Raw genomic sequence first — 12,161 nt, 5'->3', positions numbered from 1 at the left:
CACCTAGCAACCGTATCCCCGCCCCCGCCTGCCCCGGCACTTCCGGCCCGGCTTCTGCGCCGGAGGATTCGTTCTGCGCAGGCGCACGTTCCGGGGCCGGATTTTTGAGTGGTGTGCGGTAGTGCTCGGTGACCTCCTGTTTTTGTCTGCCTTCACCTTCAAGAGTCTTTCTTTGACGCAGGAATTCCAGACTTTTACATTTAGATGAGTCCCAGGGTGGTAGTCATTTAAACAAACAGAGAAAAAAAAACCCTGAATGCTTGATGATCCATTATTTCGGTGTTGCTGTTAGAATGTTACTGCAGTATTTTGTGTTAACAACGTCTGCCATTAAGGTACTTTTTTTTTTAAGTTCCATACATTGACATTACACATAGACATGTCTGCATTTTCCAATAGACTACAGGAAAGTATTTCAAAAGAAAATGTGCAACAAGAGCTCTTTAGACAAGACAGCTTGGGGGTTCATCACAATAGTTTATATGACATATTAAAACATTCAATAAATGCATTTTAACACTACTTGATAAACCAGATTGAAAGTGATTGGCAGAAGATTTGTTCAGTAAATTTAGAAAACCATCATTAGACTCAGTTAACTGGGGGAGTTTAGTAGTTTAAACTCCTGTTAGAATTCTGGCTCTGACCTTGTCCTGGCTCTTGATAAAGTAACTTTGGGAATTCACTTGATCTCTATAAACCTGTTTCTTTAAAAAAAAAAAAAAAAAAAAAAATTTTTTTTTTCAACGTTTACTTATTTTTGAGAGACAGACAGAGACAACACATAAGGAGGGGAGGGGCAGAGAGAGAGAGGGAGACACAGAATCCAAAGCAGGCTCCAGTCTCTAAGCTGTCAGCACAGAGCCCAACGCAGGGCTTGAACCCACAAGCCATGAGATCATGACCCAGGCTGAAGTCAGACATTTAACTGACTGAGCCACCCAGGCACCCCTGAACTTGCTTCTTCAAAGTAGCATGGAAGCAGGGAGCAGCCCCATCGGCTTGTACCGTTGTACAGAGCCTGTGCTTGATTTAATGCTCTGTTGTCACCATTTTGGAATTCTTAATAATTTGTGAACAAGAGGCCTTCATTTTGCACTGAAATTACAAATTACAAATTACCTGGTCCTGGGATGAGAGTAACATCCATCTTGCAGAGATTATGAGAACTCAATGAGACAATGTCTAAATATGGGGATTTTAGCCAAGAAGCAGAGCTGGTGAAGGGGTCATTGGATGGTAAGTTACTAAGAAGGTAGGGGAAATCTTGCTAAATTGACCTAACAGGATTCTTACTGAAGGCAGGCCAAGATAATCAGATATTACTTGGGGGATGATGAATTTGATAAGGTATTGAGGGTGATCAGATATCATGCCTAGGTGGGGTGCCTGGCTGGCTCAGTTGATGGAGCATGTGACTCTTGATCTCAGGGTTGTAAGTTCATTCCCCATATAGAGTGTAGAGATTACTAAAAGAATAAGTAAATTAAATAGATAACAAGGTTGGGAGATTTTTTGCTAACCTAAGTTACTAAAGTGACAATTCTTTTTTTCCCCCCATTTTATTTATTTATTTATTCTTCATCATGGTAAGTGTTCTCTTTTAAACCCCATCCCTATTTCACCCATCCCCACACACACCTCCCCTCTGGTAACCATCAGTTTGTTCTCTGATGTTAAGAGTCTATTTCTTGGTTGTCCCTCTCTCTCTCTCTCTTTTTCCTTTGCTGATTTGTTTTGTTTCTTAAATTCCACATATGAGTGAAATCCTATGGTATTTGTCTTTCTCTGACTTATTTTGCTTAGCATTATACTCTCCAGCTCCACCCATGTTGTTGCAAATGGAAAGATTTCATTCTTTTTGACAGAATTCTTGCTATAGGTGGGCTCTTGGAGGACATGTCCAAGGACAGTCCTAATTGAAAAGGAAGCTCAGAGGAGCCTAACTAAGGTCTGGTCAAGGAGAGAATCTTTGTCAACACTTTCCTATTCAGGGAGTACCTGGCTGACTCAGTTGGTAGAGCATGTGACTCTTGATGTCAGAATCATGAGTTTGAACCCCACCTTGTGCAAGGAGCCTGCTTATAAAAGAATAATAATTATGGGGCGCCTGGGTGGCGCAGTCGGTTAAGCGTCCGACTTCAGCCAGGTCACGATCTCGCGGTCCGTGAGTTCGAGCCCCGCATCAGGCTCTGGGCTGATGGCTCGGAGCCTGGAGCCTGTTTCCGATTCTGTGTCTCCCTCTCTCTCTGCCCCTCCCCCGTTCATGCTCTGTCTCTCTCTGTCCCAAAAAAAAAAAAAAAAAAAAAAAAAATCTTTCCTATTCAGTGTACCAAGTCTGACATTTTAATTTAATTTAATATGAGCTACCAGTGAATTTAAATTTCAGCTAAACTGTCAAAGTCCCTCTCAGCCATTTGAGCTAAAACGATGGACTGAGACACTGTTTACTGTACCCATATCAGTAAGTTTGGCTTGGTCTGGGTGCCTGGGTGGCTCAGTCGGTTCAGCGTCTGACTTCAGCTCAGGCCATGACCTCACAGTTCATGAGTCTGAGCCCCACATTGGGCTCATTGCGGTCAGCCCGGAGCCCGCTTTCTATCCTCTGACCCCCTCTCTCTGTTCCTCCCCCACTTGCGATCTCTCTCAAAAATAAATAAACATTTAAAAAATAAATAAAGTGGACTTTATCTACCATTATATTCATTCTGTTCCATTTTAGTTATCACTACTTATAAAAGTGTCTCCAAATTTAAGAGCATAAAACAATAAACAATTATTATCTCACATTTTCTGAGGGTCAGGAATCTGGGAGAGGCTCAACTGGATGGCCTGGCTCAGGGTGTGTCATGGGTTCGCTGTCAAGTGTTGGTTGGGACTGTGGTCTCTAGGGCTGGAAGACGTGATTCCAAGCCCCCTAACTTGGCCATTGGCAGGACACTCCAGTTCTTTGTCAAATGGACCTCTCCATAGAGCTGCTTATGTCATGGCTCCCCCAGAGTGAGTAATTCAAGGAAGACAGATAGCAACCAAGAGAGAAGCTGCAGTGACCTTTATAACCTAATCTCAGAAATGACACACCAGCACTTCTGTGTTTTATTGATCACAGTCCAATCCAGATACAATGTGGTAGTGTGGTAGGCATCTTTGGGCCATCCTGGAGGGTGACTACCATGCAGCCAACCCAGCATTCTTTGTCTCCATCCCCATACATGTTGCCCAGGTTTCTGTCAATATAAATTTTGCATACTATTTATCTTCTAGGATCCCCTGCAATGGGTATAAAAGCTGTGAGAGGTGCTGATAATAAGTCTTGAGGAGGATCAGCAGACCCTACAAGGCAACTAACTACCTCAGGATGGGTCATTACAGATTTTACAGGTAAGGAGAGACTAAACTCCTCAAGCAAATGAGGAAGGGCTGTTAATGGCAAAAGAGGTCAGCAAATTTAGAAGTTCACGATCTTAGTGTCATCAATCTGCCCATAGGTGCCCATTACCATTCCAGTATTCAGGCTCCCACTGCTGCTCAAAAACAAAAACAAAAACTAATTTTAACATGAGACCTTCAAGATTGGAAATTCAGTTGTAAATCAGGAATAGATTTTGGATTTGGTAAGATTTCTGATCCTTCACTAGAACTGAACATTTAAAGCCCTAAGCTCATCATTTCTTTTCCCGCAGTTATCCAACATAATTAGGATAAACCAACCAACTCCATTGTATTTCTTATTTTTGTTTAAAAATTTATAGAAGCATCTACATGGTTATCCAAAGCCTTGCCTTATTTAGGCACTTGATTACAGTTGTCCATCACCATAGGTGATGATTTAAGAAACTTTTTCGTAATGAATCCCATGCACAACCAGTGTCACCTTTATCATTGACAACTGGTCATCAGAGCCTTTAAATCCAATCAGATCAGATAACCCAGAACAAATTCATAGAACCCATTTTGAAGGTTTAGTTTTTCTGGAATTACTTCCAATACCATTGTCTGTATTGGAGTTTGACCAGAGAAGCATAATCACTATGAGTCATATGAAATAAGGTTTATTTTAGGGACTAGGTCTTTTAAATTGTGGGAGCTAGAGAAGAAGTTTCCTCAGTGTCTGGGGTTTCATCTGAAATTGCAATAAATCGATAGAGCGTACAATCAGGCAGGAAAGCTGGACATGAAGTGAGGATGAGCAGGGACAAACTGGAACCCACAAAGACAAACTGGATCTCAAGAGGATAAACTAGACCATGCATCTGTTTCTTACTACCTACAATGTCAAAAATGCAGTTACCTGCAGGAGCCATGCTGCAAGTGCTCATAGGAGCCAAGGTGCTGCACATGCATCTGGGCCAGGGCTCAGAGAAACTGAAGAAGGTCCTGGAGTTGCTGAAAGAGTTCCTTACTGGGCTACTGCTCCACTCCCAGGTAAGCCAGCAGATCAACATCTGTGTGCGTGGGCTGCTGTAGCGCCTCACATCTTACACTGACCTTCAGAGCGTAAGTGCTTCACTTCTGCCTTTGAAATCCTGCACAGATTTCCCTTGTGGCCAATTCTAACACAGAACCGTATTTGAGAGATAAACAGAATTGGAGATGCTAGAGAAATAGGACATTCAAATAGAACTTTCCAACAGGCACTTGTAAACTTACTAGAGGTTAACACTTAGCGATTTGAGGATCATCCCTGCATGGGCAAATCACAGAAAATCCTTACATAATTCCTACCACAGCCATCTAATAGAGGGATATAATAAATTATGCAAGGTAGACTGAAGTTCGTTTTCCTAAAAAAGGGAAAAAACAACAAGTAATATCCTCAAGCACCTTAGATACTGTCTTTTTTATTAGAAAAATTTTTTAATTTTTTAATGTTTATTTATTTTTGAGAGACAGAGGCAGAGCACGAGCAGGGGAGGGGCAGATAGAAAGGGAGACACAGAATCTGAAGCAGGCTCCAGGCTCTGAGCTGTCAGCACAGAGCCCAACACAGGGCTCAAACTCACGAACCCCGAGATCATTACCTGAGTCAAAGTCAGACGCTTAATTGACTGAGCCACCCACGTGCTCCTGATTAGAAATCTTGTTTGTTTATTTTCATGTCTCCATAAAGAGAATAGGGAGAAATTTATCTTTTTCTATCTGAAATAAGATAAAATGGACTTCACAATGGGGCTGTAATTTCCATTCTGAAAAGTTTTAAAAGTTCCAGTGATCACCATCCTTCTTTGGAAGGGTATCCTAGGTTGAGCCTAGAGTACCGTGGTGTAAGACTGGGGGCTATCCCTTTACCAAAGTACATCCCAAGAGTACAAAGTGCGCCCTGAGCTCTGGCGCCCAGGTAAAGACACTTGAAGTTACCCATCTTGGTGCAGGGGAATGAAAACTGTGGCAGTTCTATCTGCATATTCAGGGATATTGTATTTTATAGGAAATAAAGGCAGGGGAATACTCTTACCTAGTCTTTATCTCTTGATATTTTGAAATTTCCTTCTTTCTGCAATTAAAAGCATAAAATATGTTTTATCTCAGAGGAGAAGCATACCTAGATATGTCAGATCCTAAAATAGTCCTCATAGAAATTGCACATATAGATGGCAACTTTAGTCACTCAGTGGCTATAATCTACTACCCTGACAACTTTTTAAAAACTTTTTTTTAAAGTTTATTTATTTTTGAGAGAGAGAGAGAGCCACAAGCAGGGGAGTGGAGGGGCAGAGAGAGAGAGAGAGAGAGAGAGAGGGAGAGAGAGAGAATCCCAAGCAGGCTCAGCATGGAGCCTAGTGCAGGGCTTGAACTCACGAACCAACTCGTGAACCATGAGATCATGACCTGAGCTGAAATCAAGAGTTGGAGGCCTAACTGACTGAGCCACCCAGGTGCCCCTACCCTCACAGCTTTTAAAGTTTATTTATTTATTTTGCAAGAGAGTGAAAGTGCAGGAGCCTGAGCAGGGGAGGGGAGAGGGAGCATGAGAAGAGGAGGGGAGGGGCAGAGGGAGAGAATCTTAAACAGTCTCCTCATGGTCACCGCAGAGCCCAGCGCAGGGCTTGAACACACAAATCCTGAGGTCATGACCTGAGCTGAAATCAAGAGTTGGACGCTAAATGGACTGAGCCACCCAGGTGCCTCCACCCTGACAACTTTTAAGTGAGGCCTTGTGGTCACAAGTTAGAAGTTACCAAATATGGTTTCTCATCAATGTACCTGGGGGGCTTTTTAGACACAGATGTTCTCAGACCTCAAAAGATTCTACTTACTAAGTCAGATGAGGAGTCCTGGAATCTGCCATTTTTTTAAGATCCCCAGGTGATTCCTATAAACAGCCAGGTTTAGGAACCAATAACCTAAGGAACTCAAAGCATGAGCCCATAGAACGAGTCTGACACAAGTTTCCTATCCCTAAAATGAGAGAACATCCTGAGTTACCTGGTTTGCCATGGATGTAAAGTGCTCAGTTACTACAAGGGAATCTCCGTTGATCTGGTTTGCTTCAAACTGTTCACATTGTTGTCACACGCACAAGAACCACGTGCACAGTTGTGGTGTATACCATCAGTGCTCCATACAAAATGGGGCAACTGCTTAAGTATAAAAGGAGACAGGGCATATCAGTGGTTCAAAGATGGACAATAGCCACAGGCTTAGTAACAATACAAGAAATTTTAGAGAGAAATATATATACTCAAAGGACAGCAAATATGAAAAGTAGTGAATAGGGGCGCCTGGGTGGCTCAGTTTGTTGGGCCTCCGGCTTTGGCTCAGGTCATGATCTGACAATCTGTGAGTTTGAGCCCCACATCTGGCTCTGTGTTGGCAGCTCAGAGCCTGGAGCCTGCTTCGGATTCTATGTCTCCCTCCCTCTCTCTCTGCCCCCCTCCCCCTCATACTCTGTCTGTGTGTCTCAGGAATGAATAAGCGTTAAAAAAAATTAATAAAAAAGTAATGAATATAAAATGAAGGAATTAAGCTTTACTGAAAGGAGAAATAGTTCCATTCAGCCTTAGAGATGTAGGACAGAGTATACTTAACAGCCAAGTTTATGCAGTGGGTCATCATGAACTGAAATGTGTTGTAGTTTTGTTGTAATTCAAACCTCATGTCACTTATGAAATATTTTTGCTGTAGATAACTAAGGGGCCTATTCACAAATGAGTACAGTTGCATTGTAGTCAACCCTAAATGAAATTAACCTAATGTCAACCCCTAAATGAAATTAAAATTTGTAAACATAAAGAAAGTTCAGGGAAAATTCTGCTATTATATTCTAAACTTGGAAGGGAGTCCATTGGGAATAGCTTTAGGGAATCAAACACATTGTTTAGAGAGCTATGACTTCAAATGTTAGTGGAATTAACTGACTGACTTTATTCTTCTGAAGGAAACTGAATGTTGCAGACTGTTAACACAATCACTGTTAACTTACATAACACTAGCAATTACTCAAATTTTCTATCCTTTGTGTTGCTTGGAAATGTGGGAAAGAAACTTTTTTCCTTCTTTTGATTTCAAGAATGTCAACTTGAAAAATATTTAAATCATCTATCACTTAAATTACAAAGTAGGAGAAAATCAAAATAGGGTTTTGTCAACTGCCTAATTTACTTACCTAGGAAATTTATATGGTGGAATAATTTGTTCCTGGGTGTTTGATCAGACTAGATGTCTGAATTAAATAATCAATATTATTCACTTCATTATTTAAGTGGTATGGCTGAAGCTTAGGAACCGACTTTTTATTTTTTAAAAAAATATGATGGGGCACCTGGGTAGTTCAGTCGGTTAAGCGTCCTACTCTTGGTTTCAGCTCAGGTCATGATCTCACAGTTTGAGAGTTCAAGCACCATGTCGGGTTCTGTGATGGTAGCACGGAGCCTGCTTGGAATCCTCTCTCTCCCCTTCTCTCTCTGTCCTACCCTGCACTCTCTCTCTCAAAATAAATAAACATTTTTTAAAAATATGAAAAACACCTGAAGTCTGTGTACATAGAAATATAATTACTCTTAAAATTTTTTAACTTATTTATTCTTTAAAAATTTACTTATTTATTTGGAGACATGGAAAGAGAAGTGGGGGGAGCAGCAGACAGAGAGAGGGAGAGGGAGAGAGAGAGAATCCCAGGCAGGCTCCGAACCATCAACCCAGAGCCTGAGCCCGATTTGGGCTCAATCTTACAAACAGTGAGATTATGACCTAAGCTGAAATCAAGAGTCAGACACTTACCTGATTAAGCCACCCAGGTGCACCAAATGGCGATTTCCTAACTCTATCTGTCCTATATTTATTATTCTACAGTAAGGAAGTGCTTTACTTCCTCTTCATTTATTTAATTATTTATTTATATTTCTTTCATTTATTTAATTATTTATTTATATCAGTGTGGACTAATGGATTCCTGTCATATTCAATGAGTTATAATCTAATACAAACATTCTTTTGGTGTTTATATTAACACAGATTTGGCCTATAAAACCCCTTTAAGCTGATCCTGTATTCTTTTGATAAGTCCCCATCAGTTTTTGAGCACTTTGTTACTTTGTGGTACAGCAAGTGTACCAGATTCCTCCTATTTATTTATTTATTTATTTACATTAAAAAATATTATTTTTAAGTTTTTACTTAAATTCCAGTTAGTTAACAGTGTCATATTAGTTTCTGGTGTACAATATAGTGATTCAACACTTTTATACCACGCCTGGTGCTTATCACAACAAGTACACGTCTTAATCCCCATCACCTATTTCACCCATCCTTCCACCCCTTCCCCCAGACTCATCTACTTTTTTCTCCCCCAGCTCTGGAATCAGCCTTTTCTCCAAAGAGCTCTGGTTCTCTTTAGAGGAGAATAACATTTGATCCGAGACCAAAATGTGCTTATTGCTCTGGGATGTTATTGCTTCTAGGCTCTCTCAGCATATATACATACACACACAAACACATTTAAATCAATCTATCATATTTTCTTTTAAAACCATGAGTTCATGCTAATATCTCCAATTCCAAACCAGAATACCACAGGATTCATTCTAGCCTTTTTTCCTTTCCACATTTATAATTCCCGTCTCTGATAGAGATGAAACTGGTTTTCATTATCTTCAATATATTGCCTCTTATTCGTTCATTCCCCCTGAATGTAACCAACTTTCCAGTCCTCCCAGCTGCCTCCTTGGCATCAACCTTACAAATCCTGTTGACCCTGGCTATATGAAGTGAAGAAAACACACACACACACACACACACACACACACACACACACACACACACTTATTTATTTTTTTTGAGAGAGAGAGAGAAAGGGCGTGTGGAGGAGAGGGTCAGAGGGAGAGAGACTGAGAATCTTAAGCAGGCGCCACACTCAGCAAAGAGCCTGACACAGGGCTCTATCCCATGATGCTGGAATCATGACCTGAGTTGAAATCAAGAGTCCAGCGCTTAACTGAGTGAGCCACCCATGTGCCCCTTGCTGCAACCACTTTAAGTTTCTTTTTAATCTATCTATCCATCTATTGATGCCTCTGCCCATCCATTCATCTATATAATCTGAGCCATTTCAGAGTAATTTGCAGACTTATGTTTTACCTCTAATACTTCAGAATACATTTCTTTTTAAAGTTTACTTATTAATTTTGAGAGGGAGTGTGTATGCACACACACACAAGCCAGGGAGGAGCAGAGAGAGGAAGAGAGAATCTCAAGCCTGTGTGGAGCCCAACTCAGGACTCAAACCCACAGACTGTTACATCATGACCTGAGATAAAACCAAAAGTTTGGACGCTTAACTGACTGAGCCACCCAGGAGCCCCCAAAATGGATATTTTCTAAATCCTTGTTCCTTCACATTTTTTGTGGTTGACCATTCCATTCTAACAATGAGCTTTCCTTGTTTATTTATTTACTATTTGTTTTTTGTTGGTTTATTATCAGTGTAAACTCTGGATTCTATTACCATGGATTCTGGTTATAACACATTACTGTTATTTTGATGTTCAGATTATCCCAGTGAGGGCCCCTCCAACCTGGCTTTTGTGTTCTTTTAACATGTTCCATCACTTTCTGAGTACATCTTTACTTTCTGATGCAACATATTCCTGGCTCACTTGTTCATTTTATGCCCTAGTCCTGGAGTTAGTCATTTCTCCTTGAATCCTACTTATTTTGGGCATTCTCAACTGCAGAACTGAACTCGTTCCATTTGCTGAGGCTGAGAAAGCATTTACCTACTTTACATTGTCTATGAGCTCATACGTTCTACAAGGGTCTGTTTTGCTCATCAGTGGATTCTCCACACCTAGAGCACCAGCTGTGCATATAAAAAGTGTTCCATAAATATTTGCTGAACAGTTTACATGCTGCCAAGCCTGTCTTAGAGAAATCTATTAGAGATATGGTTTCAATTTTAAGTTCAAGGATCACTACAGAGTAGTCACATTCTTTGCATTCATTTGTTATAACCACTTGTCATGCGACAGATTCATAGCTTAAAATAGATTATGTGTCTTGCCATTTACCTTGATGTTTTTATATTATTTTTAGAAGCCAACAGTTCAGTCTACAAAAATTTTTCATTGTCCCTTTTTCAAGACTGTCCTGTTTTCAAGATTTTCTAGATAGCTAGGAGTGATTTCAATAAATGTCATTCCTTTTACTGAGAATGAGGCAGTATGGACATTTTATAAAGACTGAAGTGTTCATTCAAAGTGGATGGTTGAGTATTTTATGCTTGTTTTCCTTGATGAACTGAAACTACAGTCATTTTATCATTAAAAAAACCCCACATGAGTTATTTTAACAGAATATTTAATATGGGAATTGGTTAAACAGGCACTGGAGAACTGAAAAGGCACAAAACACCGAAGTCACAGATAATAACCACAGAAAGCATTTACTACCCCTGCTGCTGGAGGAACACAGGAAAGAGGCAGGGGATATTAGAACTTAACAGCTAGGAGGAGGGGCCTTCTGGAATTGGGACCCAAACCTCTGAGAAGGCACTGCCTGACTGCTGCTGGTGTCTCTGAGGGGACTCAAAAAGGCTGGTTCTGGAAATGCTAGAAAAAACTGGGAACAGGAAATAACTGTTGCTGTCAGAGTGAAGGAGTGAAGATGTGAAGGATTCTAACGGGAACAACAGCAAACTCCCAACTCCCTAGTCCTGCCTTTCATTCTGTTCTAGCACCCCCTACTGGTGGAACATAAAATAGTTTTTTGCTCCTGTCAGTACTAGGGCTGAGTGAGTGTAGAGAAGTGGATTTAGAGCCAAGAGACAATCACTTGGTAGCACAACAGTTATAGAATCATATTGATACACTTCTACTCTGAAATGCTATGCTATCTATAGAACATTTGAATGTGTACTTGATGGATTTTACATATATATTTAAGTAATCTCTGTACCCAAAGTGGGGCTAGGCTAGAACTCACGATCAAGAGTTGCCATGCTCAGGGCGCCTGGGTGATTCAGTCGGTTAAGCGTCCAACTTCGGCTCAGGTCATGATCTTGCAGTTTGTGAATTTGAGCCCCCATTGGGTTTTCAGCTGAGGAGCCTGCTTGGGATCCTCTGTCTCCCTCTCTCTGCCCTTCCCTTGCTCACACATGCACGCACTCTTTTTCTCTCTCAAAAATAAACATTAAAAAAACATAAAAAAATAAGGTGAATTGATAATCACTGGCTGTTTTTTAAAAAGAAGAATCGCAGGGGTGCCTGGGTGGCTCAGTCGGTTAAGCGGCCGACTTCGGCTCAGGTCATGATCTCACGGTCCGTGAGTTCGAGCCCCGCGTCAGGCTCTGTGCTGACAGCTCAGAGCCTGGAGCCTGTTTCAGATTCTGTGTCTCCCTCTCTCTGACCCTCCCCCATTCATGCTCTGTCTCTCTCTGTCTCAAAAATAAACATTTAAATAAATAAATAAAAAGAAGAATCGCATGCCCTTACGACCGAGGCAGCCAGGCACCCCAATTTGATGTATTTTTAAACTCAACTGTTTGTGTTTAACAATTGTTAAAGTCACGTCAAGATATATATGGATAATTTAGAAAGAATATTAAGATATAGAGCTGTCTTACTGTGAAGGAACTACATATAAAAAATCTGAATAACTCAGATTACAGATTCAAAACGAAGGTAGAATCTCAAATCTGATCTCTGATTTGAGAAACAAATTATAAA

General features: G+C 40.8%; 2 long non-coding RNA genes across 2 annotated transcripts; one reads left to right on the top strand and one right to left on the bottom strand.

The window, feature by feature from the left end:
* The first annotated feature begins 55 nt into the window (after positions 1-55).
* Positions 56-4,423, top strand: LOC125919452 (uncharacterized). The gene is made up of 3 exons (XR_007456790.1): positions 56-335; positions 3,265-3,381; positions 4,288-4,423. It is a non-coding gene; the product is annotated as an uncharacterized LOC125919452 (long non-coding RNA).
* A 1,032-nt stretch (positions 4,424-5,455) lies between these two features.
* Positions 5,456-8,308, bottom strand: LOC125919453 (uncharacterized). The gene is made up of 3 exons (XR_007456791.1): positions 6,427-8,308; positions 6,258-6,313; positions 5,456-5,494 (listed from the first exon to the last, which is right to left on the bottom strand). It is a non-coding gene; the product is annotated as an uncharacterized LOC125919453 (long non-coding RNA).
* Positions 8,309-12,161: the final 3,853 nt, after the last annotated feature.

Source organism: Panthera uncia, chromosome B4, assembly GCF_023721935.1.
Source record: "Panthera uncia isolate 11264 chromosome B4, Puncia_PCG_1.0, whole genome shotgun sequence".
In the NCBI taxonomy this organism is placed as follows: Eukaryota; Metazoa; Chordata; class Mammalia; order Carnivora; family Felidae; genus Panthera; species Panthera uncia.
Note: the sequence above shows the minus strand (reverse complement) of the source record. Positions and strands in the feature narration are given on the sequence as shown.